Source organism: Aedes aegypti, chromosome 2 (genome assembly GCF_002204515.2).
Source record: "Aedes aegypti strain LVP_AGWG chromosome 2, AaegL5.0 Primary Assembly, whole genome shotgun sequence".
Lineage (NCBI taxonomy): Eukaryota > Metazoa > Arthropoda > Insecta > Diptera > Culicidae > Aedes > Aedes aegypti.
In genome coordinates, this window is record NC_035108.1 from 226,708,114 (window position 1) to 226,716,116 (window position 8,003).

The following is an 8,003-nucleotide window of genomic DNA, read 5'->3' on the forward strand; positions in this document are numbered from 1 at the left end:
GCATATTGTTGATATTGTGAAATATACTAATACTAATATATTGATCGCGAAAATAATCGTAATTATAACTTATAAAATGTAAGCTAGTTTAATAGTTTTAAATTAAATAATGACATGTGTTTCAATGCTTAAATATATTTTACACTTGATTTATCACACCTTCAGCATGAGTTTAGTTACTGTCGCATGATCTAACACCAGATAACTACGCGTAATGCTGGAGGGACCGGCAGGGCTCACTACCAGTCTCTACTAACACTCAAATCACTAACAAGACTGGGAAACCAACGATCACCTTCATCAGTAGCACTATTTCTAATAGTAGTATTAGTTCAATATACATAAATATTTTTCAGTAGACCACGAGGCGCTAGAGTGGGTGCGGGTGGTCTCTGCGTCTCACAGGTCATTGAAAATAGACATTTATGTTAGGTTTACTAACAATGTAGTAATTATTACCTTAGTAATACCGTAAGGTGCCGTAATTCAACGCATCGCCTAAATCCGCATATTTGGTCCAAAATTAATCGAAATTTAAGAAAAATTTTGAAATTTGTCCATACCGCTATTTGTATATGCTGGTAATGCATAATAATTTCAATTAAAATTGTCATTAACAATAATTTACGATTTTCGAGAAATATTCCAAAATGTTCTGAATTACGGCATTTTACGATATTGCGTTATTTAGTAAGGTAGGTTGTAGCGGTGTTAGAGATAGTTTAGTAATATTACTGATATATGTATAATAATTAGAAAACTGATGGCACTGCTGTTACTGAAATGTTTCATTTTGAAATATCTTTCATAATATAATATAATATTGTTGAACAAAATGCTGTAATTAATAACTTATTTAATTCTCTACGCATTTTTGCACTACTTTGCATTTATCACACCAACACTGGCGACAATAGCGTTCTTTGAGTAGTATTTCTGTTATGTAGTAGTAACCTCTATCGTTTTTATTCTAACGATCATAACATAATTATCGTGAGCGTAGTAGTGGAAATAACATAGAAGTAGCTTTTGTATTTGTAATTAAGGTATTATGGTATTAGTTCCCTGTCCTTTGGTTCAGAAAGGGGGGGGGGGCGCGTTCTGCCAACTCGGTCGAGGCAGATTTCTTGTGTGAACAAGTTACAACATGGACGTTCTAAAATTCCAGAATGAAGTGTTGTGCATTTGAAGATTGGATGGATTCGCGTTCGTGCTTTACTGCTGCTTATCTATAAAGTTGTATGCAATAACCGACCCTTAACTTAACTATTTAAATAACAGTTGCAAATATAATAATCGTTTTGAGTTTACTAACATGTCGTCGCGTTAATTTTATCATAATGATCTTTTATCTACATCCGTCGAACCATTCTGAATGGCCGTTGTGAGAATATCACCAAGAACTTCTCACATGCATTAAAGCTGGATTGTCATACATTGAAACATCAACGTTCTTGCTCATTTGGATTAATTTTGTGTTGTTTATCATTAGTTTCAGGGATTGTTATCGTGGGAATCCAAAGAGCGAATTTTGTATGACTTCAATGTACGCCAATACTGCCATAAAGCATGTAATAAGCACTAACATTCCTTCTCTCTTTATCCTTGTTTTCATATCTAACCCGCTTCGAGGAATAATTCATCGAAGAGGAAAGGCATCTCTTATCATGGCAGCGTAAATGGCCGAGAAAACGTCGGTTTGCGGTCGCATCTCTTCATCCTCGGTTCTGCCCCACGCTCGCCAAATCGATACGCACTTGATCCGCCCAACTAGCTTGCTGCACTCCACGCCTTTGTTAAGTATAAAGTTTCTGTAATCATTGAATACTAATTGAAAGGTAAATCAAATGAACTTATTACTTAACTAATAACAAATTTATTCCACAGAGCGATTTACAAAACACCACATAAAATCCCTCCTTTCACATTTCCTTAGGCAAAACACTTCACTACCGTTATATGTATGACTGATTCACGTTCTTTCAACCTTGCATCATTCATACGTGTAGGGGAAGTCTAGAGTAAAAGCAAAACTTAAAGAACCTTCTGGTCAAAGATGTTGCGTTGCCTACTTCCCAAACTCCAAAACCCCGGTGTATTATGGAAGGTGTGAGTTTTTAAACTTATGCTGGAGACTTGGCCCCTGACCCCCTTGTACATCAATAAAATAAAATAAAATAAAAATTACAGTATAATATATTGTTTTGAACAATTCACTGTATTGTATATGATGTTTTAACAATATAATGTATGAGTTGTTAAGTATCGTAGCAATACACGGGAAAATAATCTATGGTATACTATTTTATCTCACTACGCCCATTCTTAAAAGTACCATGCGATTTCAGAGCAAATCTCGCATAACTTGTGAACTCGCCCTAAAAACCATTGGTAACCGAGTATGTAGCTCCTTGATTCTCAGCAAATGAATGGCCCAGAATGAAAACTATCACCACTAGGAGATAGAGAATTATCTTCTCTTCATCGTAGCATAGTTGAATAACTTGTAAATCCTAACAGTAAGTATCAGTAACAACAAGCTACACACTCGGGTACCAATGGCTTTTAGGGCGAGATCACAGGTTATGCGAGAAATTACTACGTTTATAGTAAAGTGAGATTCCGTTTTTGGCATGCTCCATTTTTGGCATCCTTTGAAATTGGCAACAAAATGGATCCGTTTTTGGCAACATTTTTTATTACAATTATTTTTTTGTGAATATCATTGTGTCTTTTATTTAAGTAATCTGAAAAGCAAACCAGCTTCACGATTTCTGCATTTTTGATTTTAATTTTCGTGATATTCCCACAAATCGCACCAACTGTGAGGAGTACCGTACGTGCTTATTTAATTCTAGATGGCCGTGTGCTTGCAACGTTTTATGAAGCCATTAATCTCTAAGAGTAGATACTCAAAGATACAACTAGAGTTCCAACATATTTACTCAGGCATTCACGTATGCCGATAGATGATACAGTTAAAAAAAATATTTTTTCTTCAGATTTCAGATTTTCAAAACTCAAGCATTGACACAAGAGCAACAAAAAGTCTCACACAGAGTTTTTACTTGTCATTAATTTCGTGTCGGCTTTTCAGCTCACTGTTCTTTTTAATGTGGAATTACATGTATTGCGTAAAAGCATACCACAACAATAGCAGCAAACCAAGCAAAAAGTCGAATCTCTTAACTCTTTACGGAATTTCATAAAATAAATTGCATATTTCAAGTTCAATAAAGTTTCAGAAGTGTCAACATATACCGTCAACGTACCAGTACCCGCTCATGTTCCAGTAGCCCGCTCACGATTTCAAAAAGTAAGGTAATTTTGATTAATACACAAAACAATGTCCACAGTATGATTCTATTTGTCGATTTGAACCGTATAGCGGCTATAGTTTTCAAATTTACTTTGTATAAACCTATCGTTTTTCAGTGTGAGCGGGCTACTGGAACATGAGCGGATACTGGTGCACTGATGGTAATTCATAACCTTGTCAATATCTAGAGAAATAAATGTCCCACCAGCTTCTTATATACGCCGTTTATAGCGTCGCTATTGGCACAAAGTCTAAACTAAAATGCCATCTCAACCAGGACGTTCGACGTTTTTAAAGAAAATATCCAATATTCTATACCAGTGTTACTCCCTGGGCTTGGAACGATATTTTCCAGGGAGCAATAATTTTAGATATTTGATCGCTGTATTTTGTAGTGTTAATTAGAGGTTGCATGAACTTCAAAACAATGGCAAAGTTTTTATTACAATCAGATTTTTTTGTGTGTTCTGATTCAGTGATCCTATTCAAACTACTGCATAATACGGGCATCATTCATTGAAATCATTCATACTCCAGGAACATATAATTTCAAGCTGGTGAGAAGATTACAAACTGAGAGTGGGTTAGGAGCATAATCAGGCCCTTGAATGTGCAATGTGGGTAATAATATGGGATATGCCATTGACGGTTTGTAATCTTCTACGAAGTTATCGAGACCCAACAGAGCGCGTGCACCGGGTTGCGGTACTCATTAGTACCGTCATGTAACAAACGTAACGCAAGAGTGGGTGTGGTAGGGGTCTGCGTTACATTCATTGTTTGCATTTGACAATGGGGACATTAAGGTCAAGATGAACCAAGGCCGGGCTTCAGTTTTGTGGTAGCCACTCAGACTGTAGGCTTGGTCGGTTAGTCACTCGCTGGTGAGCAGTCTATCAAGGTTTTGACGTGAGTGGTTGTCTGGTTCTTTAGGTTTGTGCTCTTGTAGGATTGAGAGTTGACTTTGGTTCATCTTCACCTTAAGGCGACACGGGAGACCGTGTTATTTTCCCTATCTTTCGTCTCACTCTAGCAATAATCATCAAAACTTTGTGGAAGCAAATCTCGAGTTTTAGTGAACCGATGAAGCTGAAAATGTATTGGGTTGTGCACTACATATATTATTCTTTATTTGGTTTATTTATTTATTCATTTATTTATTTATTTATTTATTTGTTTGTCACATCAACAGGCAAAGTGAGGCCCCAATGATGTTGGTAGTTAAAAACATACAAATCGAGAGAAGAAAGGTCAAATCTACAAATAACACATATGGAAGTCAAGAGCTAAAACTTAATCTAAAGCACATTCAAAGTCGTTGTCAGTTGTTTCGTCCAGCAAAAAAGGATGAAAATCTTCGACGTAAGAACTCACGAGTGAGATGAAAGTCGAAGATTGATGCGACTCTGTTGAAAAGTTTCAGTAATCCGTTGATCCCACCTTAGTACTGTAGTTCGTCCGTCGGAGAGGAAGCCTTAGGAGCGAACTATTGCGGAGCAGTCGTGGTCGAGCATTCAAGTCGATTTGTTCGAGGATTGATGCGCAATCTATTCGTCCCTGAAGCGTATCGGCGATCGTCAAAGCTCTGATTGTGTCTCTTCGCGTGCGGAGTAGCTCGAGATCTATTAGTTGGCATCTGCTCTCGTAACTAGGTAGGCGGAACGGATTCGTCCACGGTAGTTTGCGAAGCGCAAAACGTAGAAAGCGGCGTTGAACCGACTCGATTCGCTCAGCGCCGTTGTTGTATGCAGGACACCAGACTGCAGAACAATATTCGAGAGTGGAACGAACGAGGGAGCAATAAAGCGACTTTAGGCAGTAGATGTCCGTGAAGTTTTTGGCGATCCTGAAGATAAATCCAAGGGTTCTGGACGCCTTGTCTACGGTGTACGACACATGCTGCCTGAAAGACAATTGTGAGTCCATGATGACACCCAGATCTTTCACGTGATTAACGCGTTCGATAATCGTCCCATACAGACTGTAGGCGAATAGGGTAGGCTGCTTCTATATGTCCGCTAATAAATTGTATTTATGTACTTCACTACATCTGAACATCATAATAAAGCACTTCAGCAATCAAATAGAGCTTTTAAATTAAGTTTTAAATGTGGTACGTTTGAATTTTGGTAGGTGTACGAATATGGAATTGGGTGAATTTTTGACATAAATTCAATACTTTTCCATTAATCCAAAGATGAATGTAAATGGAAACATTATGTGATTGGCAAATAATAGGTGACACCTATACCCGGATAAAAAATACAATACAAAAACAATATAACGTATTGTAACAGTACCATTCAATATATTGGAAATACAATACAGCATATTTTAAAATGGCAATATAATTACAGTACAATATATTGTTTTGAACAGTTCACTGTATGGTGTATGAGATTTTTGCAATATAATGTATGGGTGGTTAAGTATCGTAACAATACAAATATAGATATTTTCTCATACAAACATTTTGAAAATACAATACGATATATTGTTCATGTATTGTCTTGATTAGCAATTCGTGTATTGTTGTACAATACAAAAACAATTTAACGAACTGTATCATGGTTGCATTCGTCGTTACAGCTAATGTCAAGTGACTTCTAAAAAACTACTTATTTTTATTTTTTGAATATTTTTCACCCAACATTTCTTGCTTTCTGAACTTGTTTTGTTTATTTCTTTCAGCAAAGCTACATAGAAAAAAGCAACAGTTCTTTTACGCGAAAATAGGAATTTGACCAAAATTGTAAGGTATAAAACCAATTAAAAACAATACAATGTTCTGTTACAATATATTATATTGTTTTTGAATTGTATATCCAAACAAGAATAATATTGTTTCGACATTCAATTACAATACGCTGTATTGTATCCAATACGTTATATTGTACATTAATGGTTTATTCCATTCACTGAATGATACGTTTTTATCCGGGTAACCTTCAATGTGGATAAAGTATTTTAAACTCAATACATCATTTAATAGTTTTTTACTAACTTGTTGTGAAAACAGTATCCTGTACGAATATGAAATTGGGCCACTGTATTTTGCGAAATAAATTTTAGGTGACCATGGAAACCAGTGAATTCGGCACCGCTCGAACGTCAAATTAGTGAACTAATTTGACGTTTGAGCGGTGCTGAATTCACTTGTTGCCATGGTCACGTAAATAACATGGCACCGCTCAAACGTCAGATAGTGAACTCGTGCATCGGTCCATTGGCGACAAACATTTTGTTTTAAATGTATTTTTTCCCAATCACCAAGCGTCACGCCTAATATTTGAACATTTGAAGAATGCCACACATGTCATTATGACAGTTATGTCGGGAACGAGTCACACCCCGGTCAACCAGTCAGTGATTTTCGATAGCGATCGATATAGATTCGTTTTGAACCGTTAGCGATCGCCATCGTTGGTCAAAGATCTATAAAGAATTATGAAGACTGGTTGGTCGGGACGTCGCGTGTCCCACACGCGCGTTCCGATTTGGTGGGCGCGCGACAATATAATGAAATTATAACACTGGATGATCGGGAGCCATCTTCAGCACAGTCACAAATTGTATGGCGAGTTTAAAAAAAATATGAAACTCGCCTTACGATTTGGAATGTTGCAGAAGATGCCCTTACGCCCTTATCCTACACACAAAAAAAAATGTGCGGTAAAAACTACCATTTTAGGGGGTTTACTTAAGCCAAGACTTAAGCGCTCGCACTAGATCATATATATGAGAGATGAGCGGAAGTATAATAAAATGATTTGGCAACAAACCAGCAGTGCTGAGTTTGCTCCGGGTAGGGAATAATATTGTAACACGGACATGACTTCCTCATTGCTAAAAAGTGTATTTTGTTTCGTTATAAATCTTGTAGCTACATTTCTAAACAAATAAAGAGCAGAAAAAATCAATAACTAACTATCGCATTGACAAAAATTAAAAAAAAGGAAAATATTTTATGCAAAACAACTTTCATCGAAATAATTTCAAGCGGATTACATTAGTGCTCAAAAAAAGTTCAAAACAAACATAACGCATGTTCGTTTGGCTCACGCTTTGACAGTTCTCGCTGCTCGATTGGCTCACACTTTGACAGAAATGTCAGCTTCCGCATACCGGAATACCGGATGGTTTGACCACATTTAATCTGAACACTTTTTAATTTGTACCCCGCTAATTTGCACATCGTTCAGATTAAAAATGGTTCAAACGTCATTTAGCTCATGAAACGGAGTAAATTAAATGGAACGATGTGGAACGAAACGGTTACCAGAAACACGGTTCTAGGAGGACTAGAAGTTCAAATTAAAAATGAACCCCGATGGTTTGCATGAGGTACCGTTCAAATTAGCGGGGGTACACGGTATCTCTCTTATAATGAATCACTAGCTTGCACCGGCAATTCTCAGCAAACCAGAAATGCGCTTGATGTCTGTAGTTGGAATCAGATTGTTGTAAATTATTTCTGTCAAATGTACCAGTAATGCGGTGGGGTGTACCGTAAACATAGTAAATAGGTCTTAATTTCCATGGTAGTTCTAAGAATGGGCGCGGCGTAGTCAGCTAAAATAGTTATTTTTACCGCAGATTTTTTTCCCGTGTAGAATGAATTTGAGATTCTTTTAGAGATGCTAACAGTCATTATACAAAATTCAATGACATAATAAATTTAGAG